Source organism: Podarcis bocagei, assembly GCF_964188305.1.
Source record: "Podarcis bocagei genome assembly, chromosome: 7".
In the NCBI taxonomy this organism is placed as follows: Eukaryota; Metazoa; Chordata; class Lepidosauria; order Squamata; family Lacertidae; genus Podarcis; species Podarcis bocagei.
This window is the reverse complement of record NC_138132.1, coordinates 16,308,167-16,317,229: the sequence shown is the minus strand read 5'-3', so window position 1 is coordinate 16,317,229 and position 9,063 is coordinate 16,308,167. Positions and strand designations below refer to the sequence as shown.

Below are 9,063 nucleotides of genomic sequence, written 5' to 3'. Positions count from 1 at the left end.
CCAGGCACACCCATGTATGCACACTGCTGCTACAGATGTCATACGTCTCAAAGCTAAGCACCGAAAATGCAAGGTACTTCACTTTCAAGAGAATGATGTGCAAGCACTGTCACATAAAATGGAACTCAAAGGAAAACTCCACTTAAGTTACTCTGAAAGAAGATATTGGAACCCTCCTAATCATTTGTCCATGTGCATGCACAGAAAATAATCGTTCTAGCTGAAAGGCAACACATGGAGATCTGCACTGATCGTTGCAATGCATCCTGAATTAATTTATAATTACAATATTACATATTGCATAACCTAAGAAGGTTGTATAATGCTAGAATCTATCTTAATTCTCCTCCGAAAACATCAGCATTCCTTGAAAATTATGGATTTCCACAAACAATTTTACTTCTGGTACGTATCTAGTCAATCACATTGTTGGAAATACGTGCCTTGCTCGCCCCTCTCACCCTCAAAACAAGAGTAGGTTTATTTATTTCTTCCTCTTTATTTGTTCTTACTCAAAACATCAGAAATGACAACAGATCTCTCCAGTGAAACACGTGATTCGGTCTGAAGGTATTTGCATGGAAATGAGAAGGAGGCTCTTCTGCACTGCTGTCAGCGCTTCATTACAGGAGACTCTTCATCAACAGGAGGCTGGAGAAAGCGAGGAGGAGAGATGCAGCTGCTCCAGGGGCCTTGTTGCATTCAAACGTTTTAATTTTTCCATGCTCTGCAACAGTATCCCCTACCTTCATTTTTTCACAAACAGTCTTGTTAAGACATTCTTTAATTATTTTGCTGACAGTGACGCTTGGTGCTGGATATAAAACAAATCAACAAACAAACCAAAGTTGAATGACCAGCAGATTCAGTGTTCAGAGCCATTACGTCCCACATAAATTCACCCACTCGGCAGTGCTGTAAGATCTCCTTTGATCCATGTTTTAAAACAACTTACGCTGACTCTCATTCCCTACACTAATATGCAGAACACAGGGGTATTGGGGGGGAAACCAGCCTCATATAACCAACATGCTTAAGTCTAATTAATACATGAAGGGGTTAACGCCATAGAGCAAGCTCTCCTGCCAGGCTTAGCTAGGTCACGCCTCCTCGCCTTGGGGGGAAGGTAATCAAGCCTATCGTTCCCTCCCAGTTTACCTGAGAAGCTTAGCATGTAAAGAGAACTGAGCTGGTTAATCCAAGCTCAGATCACATGGCTCTAACAAGCCTTTCTTGAATTCCTATACCAATAACTTAGGAACTTTCACCACTGTAATTAAGCTAAATTTTACTGCCTGCATTTCCTCACTGGTGTATGGAGAAGCACATGAACCAAACCTTTGAAAAAAATGTAAGTAAAACATTTTAAATGTACCAAATGTGTGATCTTTTTCTATGCTAGAGGAAGAGGGTAACCTTGGAATGAACATAGAAGGGCATATTTTAAAGGTCTAACAGCCTATATTTGCTGCATATTTTGTGATTTTAAATCTCTCCTGGGGTTCTCTCACCAGAGAGAACTTCTGCAAACTTGGATATTGGCATTGAGGAATTCTCCTTTTATACCTATGTTTTCCTTGCCACCAATAGATATTTCAGTTTCTGCAATTTAACTTTCAGCTCAAAAACACCACAAAATTCATACCAAGATGTGCATTTTAGGATAAAGCATAAACAAAAATGATGGTGATTTGACTCAGATTCTATGGAACCCAAATTAGAATTCACACAAACCAGGAGCCATGGGAGCCCTATTCAAGCATTTGTTATGAATGCATGAAGTCTCAATTGGGGAATCTGAGGGGTGAGCACTACTCCTTTATTGATGCCCGTTCATGTCTTGGAGACACCTGAGAAATTGTGGTGAAGTGTTAGGCTGAGCACAATGCTCCTTCAGATGTTCGGTTTGTATGCCTGTAGGGGGCTCGAATATCCCTCCATAAATAATAATAATAATAATAGCTCAGGGCGGCTCACAGCAAATATAAAACACTGATTAAAATATGACTTAAAAACAGCATAAAATGCAACATAAATGCAGCATCAATGTCAATAAAATTCAGGGGTCATTTTAGGGCGCGGGGGGGGGAACCCCAGTCAGTAAACATCAAATGATCACCAGGGCTAACTGGCCAAGTTGGTCCTACTAGGGCCAGCAGGAGACCAGCGAAGAGTTTACATTTGGGGTCCCAGAAGGGTTTCTTCATAAAAAAGGAAAGGGAAAAGGGAATAGGGGATCAGGCTAATTCAAACTGAAGGCCAGGCAGAATAGCTCTGTCTTACAGGCCCTGTGGAAGGAAATCAAGTCCTGCAGGGCCCTAGTCTCATGGGACAGAGCATTCTACCAGGTTGGAGCCGTCACTGAAAAAGGCCTGGCCCTGGTGGAGGATAGTCTGACACATTCACAAAGAGGGACCTCATCTCAGCAGTCAGGCCCACGCTTTGAAATCTTTTGGTCAAAGGGTCTCTGGTTGCAGGGCTGGGAAAGAGAGTTGGCTGAGACCTTGAGCAGCTTCTGTTAGTTGGAGACAGCTTTGGACTATTCAACAGAACAAGAGTTTCATTTGTTTATATGATTTGTGCAACCAGGGACCCCATTCATTCATCTGGCCTGGGTAATGATCCTTTTCACTCACGTGTGGGTTCATACTGAACAACGGCACAGGTATCTAGTTGAGGATCACATTCCACATTATCACTGGAACAGGTTTGTCCGACGGCTGTGCAAATCTCACACTGCAAAGAGGCACCTGGAGTAGGAAAGAGATGCAGATGTTTGAGTTATTTGCCTGAAAAAATGGGTAAATCCCACCTGAGTGGATAATGAGATTACCTTGGAACATAAACTGAGTTGGGTCTCCCATGGGTGATGGAATCGGCATTCAATGGCTCCCCCCCCCCAAAAAAAAATATGAATTAAGCAAGAGGTCAGGAAGAACTCCCTCACCTTAGATGGCCTCTGAGTCCTTCCAGAGTTCAATACCTGCCTTTGTCAAACCAAGCAATCCTTGCTTGAAGGAATTATACTTGATTTTTTCCTCATGCAAAGTGAAAGGATTCCAGCTTTGAACTTGTTCCACCTTATTAATGCCTTCAGTACAATTCCCCTCTGGGGTGTGGAAAGAAAATCAACTACTAAGTCCTCACCTGTAGCAAGAAGCAGAGAGAAGAAGAGGAGTCCCAGGAGAGCTTGCATGGTGAAGGAAGTGCAATGTTGAAGACTCAGTTGATGAAACAGATTTTCTGGGCTAAAGGATCTGCAGAAACATTCAGAGAATCAGCAAGGAAGCACTTTCAAAATCAGAACTCACTGGAGTCTCTAAAATGCCAGTTCATCACTGAGGTGGTGGAGTGATGGTTTTGCTGACGTTTCCCATTTCCTCATCTTCTAGCTGTAAAGTATCCACATGGTACGGGTAGCGGTGCTTGTCATCTCCTAGTACAACTAAGGCACTCACAGAAATAAAAAAACAGTGGTCACTGGTGAGGTGAAAGGCAGGGAAACTAGCAATAGGTGGGGTCTGAGCCAAAGACAGGAAGAGCCACCTCCTGACTGGTTCTGAATAATAAGGCATGGACTCTGGAAGTGAGCTAGAGTTCCTCTCTGACATGAGAATTTATTAATTGTTTTAAAAATTAATTTATTAAATGTGTATACCACCCTTCTCCCAAAGACCTCAGGGCGCTTCATAGATAAAAATACAAAATACATAATAAAGGGAAGAACGAAAACAAAACAAACCCATAACCCTCCTCTCACAAACATATTTAAAAGGACACAGAATGTTAGACAGACCAAAAACCTGGCAATGTTTTTGCCTGGAGAGCATTCCACAGATGGGGAACCACTGCATAAAAGGCATGTTTTTGTGCAACCGCCCTCCAGACCTCTTGTGGAGGAGGCACATGAAGAAAAGGGTCACCCATGATTCATATGGGGAGAGGTGGTCCTTAAAGCACTTTGAATTGGGTTGAGAAACTAATTGGTGGTCGGTACAGTTGGGCCAGGATTGGTGTGATATGCTCAAACTGTCTTGCCTCGGTGAGCAACCTGGTGGCCAGAATCTGCACCAGCCCGAATTTCCAAGCCGCCTTCAGAGGCAGCCCCACATCTAACATATTGCAGCCATCTAACCTAGAGGTTACCAGAGCAGAGACAACAGAAATTACACTATCCCTGTCCAGATATAGGCACAACTGGGCCACCAGCCGAAACTGATGGAAGGCACTCTGCACCACTTAGGCTACTTGAGCCTCAAACCAACAGCAATGGATCCAGAAGGCTCCCGCAAGCTACATACTCACTCCTTCCAAAGGACGGCAACCCCATCAAGAACAGGCAACCTCCCATCCATCCAGGCTGGGGAACTGCCCACTAACAGCACCTCGGTCTTATCTGGATTGAGCTTCAGTTTGTTGGCTTTCATCCAGTCTATTACCAAGGTGAGACACAAGTTCAGCACATCCACTGCCGCACCCGTAGATGTACAGAAGATGCACAGCTGTGTGTTATCAGCATATTGTTGACAATGTACTCCGGATAGCCCCACGCAGTGGTTTCATGTAGATGTTAAAGAGCATAGGTGATAAAATTGAACCCTGAGGAACCCCACAGTGAAGGCTCCATGGGGCTGAAGAGCACTCTCCAAGCATCACCCTCTGGAAACGACCGTCCAAGTAGAACAAGAACCCAGCCCTAACTTGAACAGCCGTTCCTGAAGGATACCATGGTTGATGGTACAGAAACCCATGGAAAGGTCGAGGAGAATTAACAAGGACACTCCATGTGTGTGCCCCAAATGGGCCAAAACCTTGATTAAAATGGATCTAGAAAATTAGGTTTCTCCAAGAGTGCCTGGATCTGGTTCACAACCATTCACCACTTGGAAGTCATTCTGGACTCACAGTTGTCTATGGAGGCACAGGTCAATTCTGTGTCCAGGGCAGCTGTCTACCAGCTCCACCTGGTACACAGGCTAAGACCCTACCTGCCCGCAGACTGATTCACCAGAGTGGTGCATGCTCTAGTTATCTCCCGCTTGGACTACTCCAATGTGCTCTACGTGGGGCTACCTTTGAAGGTGACCTGGAAACTGCAGTTAATCCAGAATGCAGCAGCTAGACTCGTGACTGGGAATGGCCGCCGGGACCACATAACACTGGTTTTGAAAGACCTACATTGGCATTTCCGAGCACAATTCAAAGTGTTGGTGCTGACATTTAAAGCCCTAAACGGCCTCAGTCCAGTATACCTGAAGGAGGGTCTCCACCCCCATCATTCAGCCCGGACACTGAGGTCCAGCACTGAGGGCCTTCTGGTGGTTTTCTCATTGCCAGAAGTGAGGTTACAGGGAACCAGACAGAGGGCCTTCTCGGTAGTGGTGCCCGCCCTGTGGAACAGCCTCCCTTCAAATATGAAGGAAATAAGCAGCTATCCTAACTTTAAACAACATCTGAAGGCTGCCCTGTTTAGGGAAACTTTTAATATTTAATGCTGTATTGTTTTTAACACTCGATTGGGAGCCACCCAGAGTGGCTGGGGAAACTCAGCCAGATGGGCAGGGTATAAATAAATTATTATTATTATTATTATTATTATTATTATTATTATTATTATTATTATTATTATCATCATCATCATTCAATAACCTTGCCCAAGAACGGGAGATTGGCAAATGGCTGGTAGTTACTTAGATTTTCTGAGTCCAGGGACGGTTTCTTAAGGAGTGGTTTTGCCACAGCCTCCTTCATGTTCAGGAAGCAACACAATCTCTTTGTTTTAACACTGGAGAAAATCATTTCAAACTGCTCTATCTTTACATGTGTAAAATTTACACTGTGTGATTATTTAAGTGTTGAATAGGTGGATATTTGAAGGTGGACGTGAAAGATATTTCCTGTATTTGTCCAATGATTAAAGTTTTTAGGGGAGAGGTAGTAGAGATAATATTAGTAAGAACTTGCACATTGCCATTGGGCTCCGGTAATTATATTAGGGTATTTTGACCCACAAATAAAGAGTAAATGCAGAATCTAAGAGTAGCTGCTGGCATGCTCTTTGCAAAAATAAATAAATAATAATAATAATGGAAAAAAGTGAAAGGAAATAAAAATAAAAGGTATAAAAAATGGATAAGGTTACAGAACTGAATTATCGCCACAGAAAGTAGACAATAAAGATGCTGGTTTTTTAAAGGGATAAATGGAATCCACTTACTGCATTTGCAGAATATAAATGTAACTTAAATATGGACAAATATAATGGTTTTTCTATGTTGTACAACATTAAACAAATTATTATAATATATCAATTATATGTAGGTATTTTTCTCTTTTCTGTAATGATTGCATACATATATATATATATGCATATTTGCTTTCGTAGATTTTCACGGGTACAGGAATGCAGGTTTTGGTGTCTTCGGGTGTCTTCCCGTGTAAGAGTTGGGGTGTCTAGGCGACGTTTCGACGAGGTCTCACTCGTCATCGTCATTCGTCATGAAGATGACGAGTGAGACCTCGTCGAAACGTCGCCTAGACACCCCAACTCTTACACGGGAAGACACCCGAAGACACCAAAACCTGCATTCCTGTACCCGTGAAAATCTACGAAAGCAAATATCTCACCTCTACGGGGAGGAAACCTTCCAGCTGACAAGAACCTACGAGAAACTAGAAATTGAAGATGACGAGTGAGACCTCGTCGAAACGTCGCCTAGGCACCCCAACTCTTACACGGGAAGACACCCGAAGACACCAAAACCTGCATATATGCATATATATATATACAGAGAGAGAGAGAGAGAGAGAGAGAGAGAGAGAGAGAGAGAGAGAGAGAGAGAGTCATATAAAAGGGATGGTTGAACTTACCACAATTTTTCCGGGAGTGCAGGTAGGGTGTTTCTCAGTGCAAGGTAGACAGGATGCCTTTCTCCAACAGCCCAACATCAGGTACGGAACTCAGATGCCAACCTTTATAAAGTGAGTCATTGTGTGGCTGGTGATTCTTTCAGTGTCTTCCTATTAGCTATTCCCATACCTATTGTTAATCATTACACAGTTTCGTTTCCATGAAACTGGATTAAATCTTGCATGCACACATGCATGCAATAGGAATAATCTATAAATAGGGCCCTGGTTGCACACACACAGAGGAACATAACCCTTTTCCGCAGCTGATGTGATAACCGGGGAGGGGTCTCTTCTAGCTCCCCATCAGGCCACTGGCATTACTATGATTATGCATGTTAAAATGTTACTTTGCTTCCATGGGATGTGGTGATGGCCTTATAAGAGAATAAAGCAGATATGTGGAGGAAAGGCCTTTCAATGGTTACTTGTCATGACTGCAGTGGATTCCGTCCAGAATCAGAGGCAAGATCAGAGGAAGAACCACAACCAATTGCCCTCCCTGTGGGCTTTCCAACAGCATCTGCAAGCCTTCTCTGGAGGCTTACAAGTTAATCTCCATCAGGAGCAACAGCCAGGGTGTAAGTTAGATGGTCAATGAATCTTTCAACAAGTGTTTTACGTTGAGATCTTTCCCAGTCTGCATCTGTACTGGAATAGATTTTTTTATGATGCTTTGAAGATTGTGTTCTTCTTGTCGTTTTACAGTATCACTTCGCCCTAATGTCCCTGGGCAAGTTACAACAATTTAAGCACAACATGAATATTAAACCACAATGTTACATAAGATCAGGGCCGGATTTAGGTTTGATGAGGCCCTAAGCTACTGAAGGTAATGGGGCCCTTTATATGTACTGTTGTCCCTTTTCAACAACAAATTGTTGCTGTTTTTTGTGTTGCATATATGCTATATGGTAATTTATGGACCTAATAGGTATCTAAAGCCATTTGCACATAACAAAATAGGTATTTTATCAAAGTAATTGTTGAACTGAAATACAGTTTTGGAAATGTACATCCAGTTTTTTTTTCCCTTTTTTTGGGGGGGGGGGGCAAGAGAGTGGGGCCCTAAGCTATAGCTTGTTTAGCTTATATGTAAATCTGCATAAGATTAAAACCGGAGTTTTTTTATTAAAAAAATCAAAGTACAGAAATAAGGTGGGTCCTTTGTGGGGAAGGAGTTCCACAGTTTAGGGGCTGCTACAAAGAATGTCCTCTCCCTGACCACCACTCCCTCAAATTTCTGAGGGTAGTGGAACACCCAAAAGGACACCCTCTGCCAGTCTTAGTACCCAAGGGGGTCTGTCAGGAAAGAGGCAGCTGAGGCCCTGAGCCATTTGAGGGTTTAAACATTAACATGAGCACCTTGAACTGGATCCAGAACAGTGTGGAAACCAGGGTGGGGCTTTGCAACAGTTTTGACCTCTGATAACTATTGGATGATAAAAAGAAAATGTTATTGAAAATATATAAATTACTATTGAAATGGCACACTAAGAATGAGGAGGTTAAAGGGGTGATGATACAATGGGCTAAAGATTTTGGATATAATGTTCAGTTAGAATCTTGGGAAAGGTTGTGGAAGGAAGGCATTAATTTTACTGCATGCAGTGCACTTAAAGAAAATGTTACGAAAATGATGTATAGATGTATAGAAGCTAAACTTGCTAAACACCAGCCAAACTCTTGAGAGTCCCATGGACTGCAAGAAGATCAAACCTATCCATTCTGAAGGAAATCAGCCCTGAGTGCTCACTGGAAGGAGAGATCCTGAAGCTGAGGCTCCAATACTTTGGCCACCTCATGAGAAGAGAAGGCTCCCTGGGAAAGACCCTGATGTTGGGAAAGATTGAGGGCACAAGGAGAAGGGGACGACAGAGGATGAGATGGTTGGGCAGTGTTCTTGAAGCTACGAACATGAGATAGACCAAACTGTGGGAGGCAGTGGAAGACAGGAGTGCCTGGCTTGCTCTGGTCCATGGGGTCATGAAGAGTTGGACATGACTAAACAACTAAACAACAACAAGGCTTGCTAAAATGTACAAGACAAGAAGCAATGAGTGTGGGAAATGTAAAGAAAGGGAAGGTAACTTTTACCACATGTGGTGGACTTGCAAAGAGGGAAAGGCTTTCTGGGAAATGGTATATAATGAG

The 9,063-nt window shown here is 43.0% G+C and overlaps 1 long non-coding RNA gene across 1 annotated transcript; it reads right to left on the bottom strand.

The window, feature by feature from the left end:
* Positions 1–479: 479 nt before the first annotated feature.
* LOC308590170 lies at positions 480–6,995 on the bottom strand. The gene is made up of 4 exons (XR_014009698.1): positions 6,871–6,995; positions 3,148–3,257; positions 2,637–2,750; positions 480–814 (listed from the first exon to the last, which is right to left on the bottom strand). It is a non-coding gene; the product is annotated as an uncharacterized lncRNA (long non-coding RNA).
* Positions 6,996–9,063: the final 2,068 nt, after the last annotated feature.